Raw genomic sequence first — 15,668 nt, 5'->3', positions numbered from 1 at the left:
GGAGGGACTCCCTGTTTGCTACAGGTGAAAAATTGCTATCCAGAGTCCCCTGCACCAACTCCTGAAAAAGTGACCAGCTGACCACTGTCCAGTGGCCAAAAAGGAGTTTGCGCCAGGTGTATTCTGGGAGTTGAAGTCCGCACTTCCCAAGGACCATCACAGAACTTCTGGACCCTTGGGGTGAGCTGTGGACCCCAAAAGAACCCTAAAAGAACATCTGGGTGAAGCCCCAGAAGTTTGGAAAAGATTGGAGAATTTTTGAAAAAAAAGCTCCATAAAGTGACCGACCCGACGCGGAAATTCTAGCCGGCTTGCCTCAACCGCGACCCGGCCTGACTTCGTGGTTCGTCCCGGTCAAGAAAAACATCCGAAAAAGAGACTAAGTCCGAACGTAAAAAGTTGACCGGGACCTTCCAGCCATCGTATCCGAGAAGGGCTCCACGGACGTCGGATCAAGATCCAGGTTTACCCCGGTCGAAGGATTTTCATCTCGAAAAAACGACTAAGTCCGAAGGTAGAAATCACCACCGAGGAAACCGACTTCGCGTATCCGGACAAGGGCTCCAGGAGGTCGGATCCAACTGGCAGGTTCGTCCCGGTGAAGAAAAACTTCAAAATAAAGACTAAGTCAGAAGGTAACTTTTTAACCGAGGCTTCCCGCGACCTGTAGCCGAGCAGGGCTCCATCGCGGTCGGCCTGAAAGTTTGACTTTGCCCCGGTCCTGGTGCAACCAGATGACCCGATTGGCGCTTTTTGTTTCTAAGCGCTAGAAAATAATAATACTTTAAAAATTCATATCTCCGGTTCCCCTGAACCGATTTTAATCGTTTTTGTGTCATTTTAAAGATAAAAATATAAGCTATTTTTATAAATTGGTTTTGGATTTTTAGACTGTTTCCTGTGTTTTATTTAATTACTGTTTTGTGATATTTGAATGCTTTACACTTTGTCTCCTAAGTTAAGCCTTGACGCTCGATGCCAAGCTACCAAGGGTAGAGCTGGGATTAATTTATTGAGACCTAACTGTACTTACGTGGAGGTTTGTGGCTTGTTGCTAGGTGTAGGTACCTACCTGCCCTACCAATAACCCATTTTCCAACAACACCGAACAATGAAAAACCTTGCAAAGCCTCACCCTACAGCTGAGAGTTTCGTCAGAACCAACATAGAGTAAAGCGAAGCCCTGAGAAGCTTCACCGTTCAGTTGAAACAGACCTTGAGCTATCAAAAGCCACTCAACGCCTCACTGCACAGCTGAGAACTTCATTTGCACAAATACAGAGTGAGGCAAAGCTCGCAAAACAGTGCCACGCAGACCTTTCATCAAGAACATAAGGTACAGCTCCCAGCAAACCGAACTCAGTCCTGTGCGAGGCCTGCGTTTCTTCGTGGTCAGCTTGAACATGTGACTTTGTCACGATCAAGGCAACTAGTTACCCACGGTTGGTGATTGCTGCTTCTTGGCACTATTTTTATTTCAGACTTTAAAAGTCAATATCTCCAGTTTTACTGATTCCATTTGCATAATTTTGGTATCATTTTGTTTATTAAAATGTTCTCTATGTTTCTAAATTAGTTTGGGATTTTTCTTGTATTTTCACTTTTTTTTTTTTATAAAGAGGTTTTTAGTGTTTTATGAAAATAAAGCATAACATCATGTACAAGTGTCACCCCTGTGAAGTATAGTATTATACAATACCATATAATAGAAAAAGGCAGGATAAAATAGAACAAAATAGGATCATATAGGGTATACTAAGGTACAATAAAATAAAGTATAAAATATAGTTTGTGCTCCTTATCAAAGAATGCTGAATTACGTGTGTTATGAGTGCTTGAGTTGTTTTGACATTGATCAGCCCAGCCTACCGGGGGACCTAGCTCTTGGTGTCTATATCTGTCAGTGGCAGGAATGTAGATGCTTCAAGATCACAGGTGAGTGTCGGAGTGAGGACAGGGAACCAGACCAAATTATTTAACTCTATTTTGCTCTAGTCGCCCGCCAGGGCCTCCCATCCTCCCCAAATCTTATCGGATTTACCCGGGTTACCTCTGGCCTCGTACACCAACCTCTCCTGCTGTGCACACCAGTCCATTCCCTGCCTCCACTTATTTAAGGATGGTGCCACTCCCGTCTTCCATTTAGGCATTGTGTCCGTTTTAGCTACTAGGCATGCTATTCCCATAAAGGTCCGTTCTGTTCTTCTTAGGGATGTGTGTCTCATTACCCCCAGTAGGAACAGGAGTGGGTCTAGTGTTAGGTCGGTCTGTAAGACTCTGGAGATCTGAGATGCAATTGCTCCCCAATATATCTCTATGACTGGGCAGGACCATGTCATGTGGTAGAAGTCAGCTTCTGGCTGGGGACACCTCGGGCAGTCAGCTGTGGGGCGGAGGCCCGCTCTGTGTAATCTCTTAGGAGTCATGTATGCAGTATGCAGAAAGAAAGACTGTATGAGACGGAGTTTGGCGGATATTGTCAGGGCTCTGGGTGCCATTAGGGCCTCCCCCTACCCAGCCCTCCCATTTGCGACGAAGCTTGTCTTGGGGGGCCGGACGTGCTAGATAGTAATGAGCGGTATATCTGTGAGACTCCTCCTTTGCCGAGGTTACCCATTAATACTTTCGCCTTCATGGGGAAGTGCTCTGGGGTGCGTTCATCAGCTCCCATGTGCGTTATCAGGGCATGGCGTATCTGGAGGTACCTATATAATTGTGCTTTACTCAGTGAGAAGAACCTTTGTAGATCCTCAAAGGACCTCATGTGGGACTCCTCCCAGATGTCTCCCAGTGTAGAGATTCCAATGTCGTCCCATTTCTAGAACCCCTGCAGTCCCGCAACTTCCACGAGAAGGTCACAGTGCCATAGCGGGGTTTGTTGGGTAATTCGTCTCCACCATCCCGTGGTTTTCTGGGCATCTCTCCATCCCATCAGCGTCACCCTAGTCACCTCGGGAGAGGATCGGGGGATTGGGCACCCATAGAGGGCATCAAATACTCCAGAGTAGTTCAGTGTGTGGAGTTGCCGGGTATGCTGGGTCTGAACAACCGCCTCCTACCCAGTCGTTGATGACAATCAATTGCGTTGCGAGGTGATAATAGTATAAGTTTGACATTCCCAGCGCCCCATCATAGACGTCCTGTTGGCATGTGGTGAGTGCCAGCCGGGGACGGGTGCCCCTCCATAGGAACTGGCGAATCGTTGAGTCGAGGTTTTTAAACCATCTCTTGGGGACTGGATAGGGTAAGTTCTGTAGCAGATAGAGGAGTCTAGGGAGGACCATCAGTTTAAAAAGCGCGATTCTCCCGAGCAAATTGAGAGGCAGGGTTTGCCAGCGTTGGAGGTCGGCTTTGGCTTTGGTTATGAGTGGTGTGACATTAAGCTCCCACGCCAGCTCCGGTATGAGGGCAACGGAGATTCCCAGATATTTAAAGCTGTTTCGGCAAATGGGGATGGTCCGCTGCCAGTCAACACAGTCTCTTGCGGGATGCAACGGGACCAGCAGGGATTTGCGGTGGTTTAGTGTGAGGCCCGAGGCCTCTGAAAATAGATCCAGGATCTGAAGGACACGTGGGCCGCTTGCAGCTGGGTTGGCAATATATAGGAGGACGTCATCGGCATATAGCGCCACGCGATCTTCTGAGCCAGTGGGCCAGGACCATCCTTCGATCAGAGGGTCCTCTCTGAGTATTTTTGCTAGCGGTTCTGTTATAAGCGCAAAGAGGAGTGGGGACAGAGGGCAGCCCTGGCATGTACCGCGACCAATGCGGAACGGGTCGGACACGACTCCATTTATCTGCACTCTGGCCGTTGGTTGGGAGTATAGTAATCCTACTAGTCTTCGGAATCTGGGGCCTATCCCGTTGCTCTGTAGGACCTGGTGCAGATATGACCAGTCCACAGTGTCGAAAGCCTTTTCAAAGTGAATGAGGAGCAGGGCCTTGGGTGAGCCAGTTAGGTTGTTATGGTGCGCCAGGGCCAAGTGTAGGTGTCTAATGCAGTGTCTGGTGCTTCGGGATGGCATAAAACTGCATTGGTCAGGGTGAATTAGCGATGAGAGGGTGGGTTTTAGCCTGGTTGCAAGGATTAAGGAGAGTATTTTAACTTCAATGTTTAAAAGGGATATGGGGCGGTACTCTGAGCAGTATCGTATGGAGGCTGGGTTTTAGGGACTACCGCGATTGTGGCTTGGTCAATGTCCGGAGGGGAGCGTCTATTACTCTTGGCTTCTTCATACATGTTGAGGAGGTGCTGCCCTAGTATATCGCTGCATCCCCTGTATAGTTCCGCTGGGAAGCCATCCGGGCCTCGGGTCTTGCCTGGGGCCATTGTGGCTATTGCTGTTGTTACCTCCTCTAGAGTTAAAGGCTCATCGAGGATATCTCTCACCCTGGGGGATACTCTGGGAGAGTGATTTTACCCAGGAGAGGAGACTCTCTCTCGATCTGAGATCGGGGGCATTCTGTGTACAGTCGCGCATAATAAGCCGCAGAGCTTTGTGCGATATCCCTAGGGGTCCTGGTGTGGGTTCTGGACTCGTCTGAGATTTCAGATATGATTCTGTTGGCCATAGGTCGCGTAGCCAATCAGTGCAAGAGTTTCCCGTTTTTATCCCCCCCATCCGTATACCCGGGCAGTTGATGCCCTCCACATATGTTTGGCGGACTCTAAAGTGAGGGTTTTGATCTCCTCGTGCATTGTCCCAGGTCTTGGGTCGAGGGAGAGGTAAGGTATCAGCGTTCTAGGAGTATTGCTTGCGCTTCCAGTTCAGCTATTTAGGAAATATGAGCGCGTTCGCACTCGGATAAGGTGCTTGGCATGGCCCCTGACTGTCGCTTTACACGTGGCCCAGATCTTGCCTGGAGATTGCACTGATCCCAGATTTTCGTTATAGTATTGTGCTAACCGGGCTCTCACCACTTTTTTGTACTCCTCGCCCTGTGGGTACCAGGCATTGAGCCGCCAAATTGGTCTACTATTTGTGTCGGTTACGCGCCCGCGTATTTGCATAGGCGCATGGTCAGAAACCCCGTGTGGAAGGATCTTGACTCCAGTGACGTTAGTAATATCTAGTGCTGGGGCAAAGATGAGGTTGATCCTGGCGTGTGTCCCATGTCCTGCTGATGTATGTGTAAACTGTCTGGTTCTAGGGTGCCAGGTTCTCCATATTTCACATAGGCCGAGGCCATCGGCCCAGTCCCTAAGTATTGATGCCCTAGATGATCGGTTGATCGTACTATTGCCTGATATATCTAGCTCAAGGTCTAGCACTGCATTGAAGTTGCCTCCTATTAATGTGATGCCCTGGGGAGATCGGCTATGGTTCGTCCGAGAGAGGCCAAGAAAGCCTTCAGTCCCGCCGGGGGGACGTATATGCTCACCAGATTAAGAGGGCGTCCATGCAATAGCCCAGATACCACTATATATCTGCCCTGTGGGTCGGCGTATGTGGTCGTGATCGTCATGGGCAGTGAGCGGTGAAGTAAAATAGCTACTCCTCTGGAGCCTCTGGAGAAGCCTGAGTGGTAGACTCTGTCGCAGCCTCCTCTAGCTAGCATGGGGGCATCTGGTCCCAAGGAGATGCGTCTCCTGCAACAGGACCACCAAGGGTGCATATCTGCGCAGGGTGCTGTATATTGCCGACCTTTTCATTTTGTCTAGGAGGCCGTTTACGTTCCATGACAGCATTTTAGTCAATGAGAGCAGTGCGTGGGAAAGGTAATTATGCGCAAGTGTCGGGCCTCGCTCTGGGTGTGCCGGATTAAACGTCTCAAGTAGTGGAGGAAAAAGGAAGAAAAATTATTGCAACAAAGGAAACTTATAGGAACATTAACCTGAAACTGAAGTGTGAACGTAGTACCTCCCAACTCCCCCCGACCCATACTTCTACCCAGGAAGCATCTGTCACCCTTGTGCCCATTTTAACCAATACAACTTATAAAACTGGCTTTGGAGTGGAGTGGTGGACCCCTCCTGATGATCGGATCTTTTGTGTTTTCACTTTTTTACTGTTTGTGTGCTGCATAAATACTTTATACATTGCCTCTAAGTTAAGTTGAACTGCTTTTTTCCAAGCTGCCAGAGGGTTTAGCACAGATTACTTTAGTGACCTTTGTGGTTCACCCTGATAAGAATAATGGTTGTTGCCTGAATGGGCCTCCATCCCTCTCAAGCAATCTCCCAATTTCTCACAATGTCTAATTTCAAATCCTTTTACCTGGCTATGCAGGTTCTGACTATGTGACAGCAGAGCAGAGTTGGAAAGCACACCGATGAAGGAATACATATATGGGCAGCAACATTGTAAACAACTCAGATTATTAAGGGTGGCTAACACTTTTGAGACCGATATGGACAAAAAGCAGGCAGATATCAGGCCCCCTCTCTGAAACTCCTGATATGGTATATTCCCAGACAGGGTAAGCAAAAACACTAATATAATAGAAAAACTGGAGTGGAAGCAGAAGTTAAAGCTGAAGGCCAGCTATGTGATACTATCAACTTTAGTACATTTGCTGACCTTCAGGAGCAGTTTGGGATCCTCACCAGGCAGTTCCTAACACATGTAGCGCAGAGATGGAGGAGACTGTGACGGATCAGGTACTGCATCTGATATGGTCACAACGAAGGAATCAGAACATAGGTTCAGCTTTGTACATGGAGGTTAGAGCTCTACAATACAAAAAGGATGAGGGACTTAAACTGAGATGGAAATGTGACCTTGGAACAGAGATCACTGATAGGGAATGGCAAATGGATCTCCAACACAAAGTTTCAAGAAATGCAACATTCAAGTTACTGTTATTTAATTATATGCATCATACGTACATCACCTGGCATGCCTGAATAGAATGTATCCTCACATCTCACACATGCCCTAGGGGCCATGAAGGGGAAGCCTACTTTTAACAGATGACATAGTCATGCCAGATGCTACACCCATTCAGGATAACAGTTACCGACTAGGTTGTGGAATAATAATAAAATATAATAAATTAAATTCTAGGATTTGTATAGCGTGACTAATCACCTTGAGGGTATCCAGGTGCTGTCCATAGGCATGGGGCGATTAAGTGATTTGCCCAGAATCACAGGACGGTGAGTCAATGCTGAGATTTGAACCCGGATCCCCTGACTCAAAGTTGGCTGCTCAGGCCGTTAGAGCACATCCTCTCCCTACAAGGAAGGCTTACACAACCTCAAAACATTGATGCTAGGACTGATGAAATTCCTTAGTGCTTGCAAAAATGCTGGTCACAATTTGAGGTCAGTCTGTCTCGTCTATATCTTCTAGTTAGTCCTTGTTTATAGTAAAAGTATTGATTAACTGTGCAGAAGGCATGTTCATGAAATTACTAGTAGAGCCCGAATCAATAAGCATTGTATAGGACTGAGAACCAGGAGTGCAGTTATCTGTATGTGTTTACCAGAATGTGAGAGACCACAAAACAGTTCTCAAATTCATGCTCTCACTGTCTGCCAAGCTCAGTCTTTCATCTGACTCTCTGATGTGGCTTCCAAAAGTTTAGGTGGGAACTTAGATTTAGTTGAGCATTCCTTCAGAAAATGCCTTTTTTATTATTCTGAAGACAAAAATTCTGAGAACATGTCTGTTCACTTTCTTCTTCAGAGAGTGCCCAGTGTATCTCTCCAGTTTTCATAAATTACTCCTTATCTGCCCCTTTCTTATTCTTGATTACCATGATGTTATGCTCTGTTTTATCTACTTTCTTGCTTCCATAATCAGTGATCCAGTGATACAATTTGACAATCAAATCTGTAAGTGCAGCTCAGGTGCCCCAACGACTAAATACACGAGAAATTAAAAGTATTTGTACTCATCCCTGAGCAATCGGTAAAAATGTGTTCTCATCTTTCCTAGGCCTCAAAGCAGTTGACAGATGTGAAGTTTGTCATCAGGTCAAGTCTTTCTTGCTTCAGATTTAACAATTTACCATCCAGTTATTGCTCAAAGATATCCTTAACTGTAATATTTTTCATCTCCTCCTTTACATCATATAATGGTAAATCATCTCAATTTAATAAAAGTATGGACCAAGAGGTCACCATCTCACCTAGACAGGAAAGGATGAAATCAACTCTAAATTTGTCATTTGGTAATGATGTTGATTTGCATATGACATTTAGTGCACACTGTTTCATGAACCCACTGTATACATTTTAGCACCTGCAAAAAACATTCAGGAGGAGCTATCTTCACTGCTGCTGGGGTAACACCTTGATGAGGGGTAACACCATTTGTAGAGGTGATACCTGATAAGAGAGTAAAACTATAAGCAGCCCTGTCCCTACCCAGAGTTACAAGATTGCCCGGCGAAGTTGGGTGCTGGTTGTGTTGTCATGGATGGTGGAAGTAAGGAAGAAACTGGAATTGTGGGTGTGACTAAAGCTTGTAACCCATCAAGACATGAGGCAAGAGCAGTTGTAGTTTCATGTGCATGTGCGTGCACAACTTCCTGTCATACCTTCTTGTGTCCTTATGCATAACTACCACCATAGGAACTGGGTAATAAGGATGATAGCCTGGGGACACATCAAACAGACATTTTCTTCATGCATAGCTGTGAAGCTAGTCCCTAGACAAAAGAGGGTGATGGTTTAGAGGTTCTATCAGTCAAGCAACAGCATTTTGTATGCTTTCTTTCATATTAAGCTCCAAATCAGAAACCCATTGTCTGCAGCAATGGTGAATCCCACCACCTTCTTCTGTCTCCACTGCCCCTGTAAATGGAAAGAGTTGGCTGAGAATACAGGCAGGGGAATGGGATGAGAGCGAAAGAAATGGCACAATAGTTATTGTGGAAATCTAAGGGCCTTATTTAGAGTTTGGCAGAGGGGGTTACTACATCCCAAACGTGACGGATATCCTGCCCGCCATATTGCGATCTCATTATATCCTATGGGAATTATAATATGGCGGATGGGATATCTGTTACATTTGAAATGGAGTAACCTGTCTGCCAAACTCTAAATCAGGCCAGGTGCCTCAAAGTTATCAAGGCATCAGTACTGATGCCATTAAATATATTTTTATATGCCACAATACATTGTAGTTTTAGGGTTGAGAAATAAGAGACATATAACCACTCCTTATGCTCACCACTACTAATCTGCGCTTCTTTTATCAGACAGTCTATTAATATGGAACATGACTGGAGTACGTAGGTCATCAACCAATGTGATAAATGAGAAAGAATCATAATTTTGATACATACAAATCAACCAGCAGCTAGATGCCAAGCACTGAGTACATCTGAAATGGATGGACCTGACATTCATTTCAAACATGCATAGGAGCAAAGCAATTATGTTGGGGTAGGTATCAGCAGACAGTGAAGAACAGAATATCAGTATTAGTGAATTATTCTAGGATATATACATATATTTCTGCAAAGAGCAAGAAAGCTACAGGATCATTGGGAGCAGAGGTTTGAGTACCTGATGGATCACCATAGTTGCATGTTGAAAGTGAAACATGGCCTCTGTGTATGTAAATCAGTTCTATAAAACACACAGTAATTGAAATTTCCTCAATGTGGGTTTTACTAATCCATATGACTCTATGGCATGGAGAATACTAGTAGACCAGAACAGGGGCACAGTAAAAGTGAAACAAATGATGGGTGTTAAATACTGGTTAACAAGCAACATTTTTAGCCTGTTTTTGTGGTGGTACTAATGGCAGAAGACAGGGTGTTCCAAACCTTGAGTGCACAGCCAGAGAATGATTGGTTTTGTTAGAAATGGTTTATTCATTTGCATTTATGGCAGAACAACATAAGTAATAAAGTGCCGAACTTAAGAAAGTCAAACGAATATCAGAACAAAAATCACACTCCAATTTATGAAAATACAGTAAAATGCAATGAACAAATGTACATCAAATCATACAAAATATAAAGGGAGGACAGATATATCATCAGTTTTTTAAAGACTTAAGCGGAAATTCCACGAGAAGCAGAAATTTATGGTCCATAGTCACACTAGACATGATAGTCAGGCAGACTGGCACCACTAGAGCCTGGATGTAGGGAAGTTTTTAAGTCCACATTTTTAAAGGGTCGTTTTCATTTTCCTGAAGAAAAACTGTTTTCTAAGATTCAGTCTGACGCTATGAATACTGCAAGTTGGATACTTTTCATGGTCTGTCCCTTGAAGTTCTGGAGCAAAGGTTTTGAATATGTTCTCAAAATTCTTTTGGTGACCAAACAACCTCTGGAAAACACTTCTAAGGCCCCAGGATATCCTAAGAATTTCAGGGTGTCAGGCATATGGCTACAGCAAAGTCTGGTCCAATTCATAGAAGTGTCCTCTTGATTTGTGTATGTTTCTGGAGCCAGTATTATGATTCTCAGAGATCTTTCTGTCTTTTTTTCAAGTGGAAGGGCTTCAACCTACTTAGGTTCTTCTCACAGGTCACTGATGCCAAGCAAAGCAGGTTCAGTCTACCTGAAGTCATTTTGCAAGCCGAGCAGTGTTCTGATAGAGGTGCTTGGGAAACCACATTTATGCTTGGCACCAGTTAGTAGATGAGGGCTGACTCCTGGGCACTCCCTAACCAATGGGGTAAAACTTCCAAGGGGAAAACCTACCCACTTTTCAGCAGTTCCTGTTTACTTCACTGCAAACAGGTCCATTATTCCATGTACGAGGTGATCTCTTTCGAATGCTCCTTTTACCATACTGTACCTCATCCCCCATAAATTTTCTTCTCTTATAAGTGTGGTGCTTTTTAAATAACTACATAAACACAATATATATAGAAAGGGTAAGACTGTCATTGAAGTTGGTGTGAAATGTGATTTGCTGTTGCAGGAAACAAATGTATTACAGTTTCATAGCAACGAGAATGATTCAACGCTATAGAAAGAAAAGTGTTTTACGTAGCACTTTTTTGTAAGTACTTTACATAAAATAATTTGTATACAAGTAGTGCTAGGATGTTTAAAGTACTACTCTTAATTCACTTACATTAATTAGTGTGTAGCTACAGAGTTAATACTTATACATGAGCATATAGGGCCCAGTTCACAAAGGTAAACTTGGACCTGAAGTCTAAGTTTAGACCTGAAGTCCAATTTCAGGTCTAAACTTAGACTTCAAGTCTAAAGCTGGACTTTAAGTCTACGTTTAGACCTAACTTTAAACCTGAAGTCAAACTTAGACTTCAGGTCTAAACTTAGACTTTAGGTCTAAACTTGGTCTTAGGTTTACCTTTGTAAATTGGATCTATGGTATGTAAGGGCTGAGGGACCCCTTGCTGTCTAACCAAATCATGTACGATCAGTGTTACCTGGTTTGTGAGGCCAGAGCCAGTATGCTTTATGTACATCAGTTGTACTCTTTTCATGTAATCTGCAAGAGAAGTTTGACTCAAGACAAAGCGTTACTGAGCAACACACACCTTTTAGATCTGTGTAATATAAGTGGCTATGATGTGTGAGACCTGTGGGTTTTGAATCCACCAATGGACACTTCTGCTGTCCAAAGCATGTTGGTCTGAAGAATCTGAGGCACAGACCTCCTGGCAGGCCTGTCTATCCTGAGGGATGGACCTGTTGCTCAGGGCTGAGCCTGCGAGATACCCCTTCTGCCCGAGGCCTGAGCTTGTGTATGATGTATGGTCAGATAGACGGCTCAGGCCTAGCCTTGTAAATTATTTGATACCTGAGACAAAGATCTGATGTATGTGACAAGTTTGTTGGCACAGGAGCTATGCATCTACAGTTGTTTAAAGCAGATAGCAGTAAGTTATATGTAATGTGAGAAATAGCACTGCCATCTGAACCTGAAACTTAAAGTTCTCTGTCAGCTGAAGGTAAATCTCCTGTGTGACGCTCGAGCTTCTTAGGTTTGAGATATCGATCTGCTGTTTTAAAGGTGAAATTGGTAAAATGTGTGTAGCATAACGGAAAGATCTTTGCTGGGTAGGTTATACCTTTCATTCTTTTAACCTTTTGTTGGATGGATGAAGAAAATATGGGCTCTCAACATTATCATTTTCCGTCGTAAACCTCCTTTAAAGCTCCTCTGTGTTTTTCCATGTCTGAGGGCATATCACTCAGCCTGAGAACTGATAGCTCTGTTGGAGGATTTTCCAAGTTCAGGCCTGTGAATGGCAGATCCTCTATTGTCTGTTTCAGCGGCACATATTTTATCTGCCTGATTTCTCTAATCAGAGGCTTCAGCCTCTAGGCCGCCCTATGTGTCAATGCAGTCACATCCCATTCAAAGGTTCAAGAATATGATCGTCTTGGAGAAGAGGTATGTTGTTTACGCTGTTGACTAGGGATCTCTGTTAGAATCCTATACAAGCGCGACTAAAAATAGTGTGAATCTGGGTCATTTTTTTTCTTTTCTACTAAATATCTGAAATGTAATTTACTAGTGCATTTAAAAGCTGTAAGTTCCCACTTAATGCACAAGATTTCTTAGCGTCTCTCAACACCCCTATAAGGTACACCACTCCATGACTCTTCAGGTGTGCCCTATATTATTACCAATTCATCCATACTTGCAGATAATAACTTGTACTCAAAGAGCTACATACGGTTAATTTCTGTGCCTCCTGTGCCCTCTGTGCAGACCTTGCCTGCATCACCCAGAAACCTCCTGGGACCCCATTTGTCTCCTGCCTGAACCCCATGATCTTCCTTATGTCCCTGCCCCGAACACTTTTTCCTTGATCATGCCATCCCTGGGCCCAGTGCTCCTCATGTGCCAGCTTGCATGTGTGTTCCTACTGTACCCCAAAGGTGGTGTCTACCTCGCCCCACTGTCCTTCCACTGGCATGATCCCCTTTGCCTGCACCGCATCACAGGTTTGGACATCAGAAGCTCTGCCTCCCTTCCCCCGCCTCCCTGTAACTTCCACATCCGGCCATCTCACCTTGTCACTGGACAATAGCTTCATTGGCGCTGCTGCAGCTCTTCTGCCAGGGTCAGGATGCAGAGGTGACGTAGCCAGGGACTGATTGGCTGAAAGTTGCTGCTGCTGTGTGGGCGAGTTTACCCGGCTGCCCCTGCTATGGTACCTTCACTGGAAGCCTTATTAAAGCTTCTCTGTGTGTGGTAGTTACTGCTGACATACATATGGGCCTGTCAGTCAGTCAGACAGCTTGATAAGGAGCAGTTTAAGTGCATATGTTGTGTGGGGATGGATAAAGAGCTTATTTTGCAATAACGAGGGCTTCTACAAGGTGGGGAATAAAAACTGGCAAATAGGTGGGAGGAGCTGTCTTGGATGAGTGTGTGGTCCAGATGTGGACACAGGAGGCAGCTCCTATTGTCAAAGCCAAGGAGGCGAAGAACTGCACAGTTACAACAGATTCATAGGTTTATTCTGTGTGGTGAGGTAAAGTGCGACCCACTCTAATAAAAAAAAATATTTTGCATGTAAGGATCAATATTAATTAATAATTAACAACTGCTAGCATAACCACCTCAACCACTATTCTTAGCATCTGCAGAGACTGCAACCCTTTACACCTGTAGAAATTCTGAAACATGGAGTTTTAAAAAAAAACTTTACAAAAGTCACAAATCTAGGATAAAATTGGCAGAGATGAAACATGTAAAAGGTAGATTTCTGTGGAATACATTTCTCACAAAACATACATTTCATAGACGTTTTTGAAAAACACTGTTTACCAAATATTGTGACATCAAACAGTTTTTGCAGAAAAGTCTATGGAAAATCTCCCGAAGTACACAAACGTTGCAGGATCACACAGTGCAGAACTTACATAGCGCTATCCATCTGTGCCGGAAGAATGAACAATTTGGACAACAATAAATTGAAGGTTTCGTTGTGGCCATAAAAACGCTTTAAAATTAAAATCTGCATTTAGTAAGCCTCTGGAATAGGGGATATGCTTACTTTAAAACGTTATCGTCGAAGTAAGCAACGGGGAGGGACGTCCTTTTGATTCTGAAGAAATGTGACTTTATGACAGACCACAGTTGGGCTCAACTGTGCAAGTAATACATTTTAGTGACTTACCTGTAACGGAGGACGCAGGCGAATGAGTACAGGCGATGCCGTGTCCTCTACAGACCACCTAAACCTCCTCTCTTAGAAGGCTCGTGAGCTCTGCTAATCTTAGTAAGAGCTCATCTGATAAGACAAATGAAGGTCTCACGAGAGTGTGCAAGTCTTGCAAGAAAGAGTCTGTGGTTTTCCAGGGAAGTACGAAATCTCCTCAAATCTCACGGCCTCTCGCGCTCTCCACTGGCTGTAGAGAACACTGGCACAACACAGGCCACACGCAAACTGCAGAGTAGCAGGGTAGCGCCCAGACACCATCTGGTTTGTATTGTGGGAGTTACAAATCTTGAAATGAAAATAAATACACCTAGTGAACAACATGCAGTCTGACAGACGTGTTGACCTAATTTTTTGTAGAGGCATGCTAGTGACAGGTGATGGCACAATGCTACTTGGTAACATGATGGGCCGTGACTTCACTGACTCGCTGCCCCCTCGCAGACCAATGTCTGCCAATACTTTATCCATAAAAGTGTATTGGAAAGATGACTGTGTAGCATGTTAGTAAATAGTAATTTCAGTCAGTCATAGACAAAATGCTACTAATGAAGCCTTACTGTTTGCTCTGTGTGTTTACAGTGTGAAGCCCTCTGCCCAGGAAGTATCTGCTGTTAATTGCCTGCCACTGTGGCAGGCACACCTGCCAATTGCAGCTTTCTGCTCTTTTTTTATATCCATATCTATATGCATCTATGCCACCCTCATGCCCATTCTCAAGAAAGCATCCACTGACCCAGCAACGCTTTCCAACTACAGGCTCATCTCCCTCCCACCATACAGAGCAAAGGTCTTAGAGAAACTAATCAATGAACACCTTCAGACTCAACCACAGTACAGAAACAGCACTCATTGTCGCCACAGATGACACCTGCATGACAGAGGAGACACTCCAGCCTTTAATCTCTTGGTCTTCTCTTCAGCATTTGACAAGGTCTTAAACTCCATACTCATGAGGTGTCTGCGTCTGATGGGCACTGAAGAACTTGCTCTCAGCTGGGTCTGCTCTTTTTTAACTGATAGAACAAAAGTTGTCAGTCTGGCACCTAATTCCTTGGAAGCCTGTACATTTATCTATGGAATGTCTCGAGGTTTATCACTTGGCCCACCATCTTCAACACATACATGATCCCTCTGGCCAATGTCATCTGCGCACACAACATCAACATCCTCACTTTTGCTACGACAAGCATGCTGATTCTCTCAGACAAGACCCCCAAGACAAGAAAAAAGTTCACCATCTTCAAGATTGAAGTTGCTAACTGGATAAAAGTCAACTGTTTTAAGCTCAACACAGAAAAAACAGAAGTAATGATCTTCAGCAAGAACACCTCTCTATGAGACTCCAACTTGTAACTGGCCAGTCTCAGACCTATACCCAGCAACCGGTCCAGGAACTTCAGGATATTAATCAACAGCAAACTGGACATGACCTTACAAGTCAATGCCATCACTGCATATTACTACCACACCCTGAAGATGTTGAGGAAAATCTTCGAATTGCTCGCAACCAACACTCATGCCCTAGTCACCAACAGGTTGGAGTACAGGAACACCCTCTCTGCATGGATCACAAAGTAACTCCCTAGAAGGCTACAAATG

The 15,668-nt window shown here is 44.5% G+C and overlaps 1 protein-coding gene across 1 annotated transcript in view; it reads right to left on the bottom strand.

Moving 5' to 3' along the window:
• Positions 1–14,108, bottom strand: part of LOC138246561 (chemerin-like receptor 1) — a 39,024-nt gene extending 24,916 nt beyond the window's left edge. The window contains exon 1 of the mRNA XM_069201239.1: positions 14,025–14,108. The gene's annotated coding sequence lies outside the window, so the exon portion shown is untranslated. The remainder of the gene's footprint in view (positions 1–14,024) is intronic.
• Positions 14,109–15,668: the final 1,560 nt, after the last annotated feature.

Source organism: Pleurodeles waltl, chromosome 7 (genome assembly GCF_031143425.1).
Source record: "Pleurodeles waltl isolate 20211129_DDA chromosome 7, aPleWal1.hap1.20221129, whole genome shotgun sequence".
Classification (NCBI taxonomy): domain Eukaryota; kingdom Metazoa; phylum Chordata; class Amphibia; order Caudata; family Salamandridae; genus Pleurodeles; species Pleurodeles waltl.
Note: the sequence above shows the minus strand (reverse complement) of the source record. Positions and strands in the feature narration are given on the sequence as shown.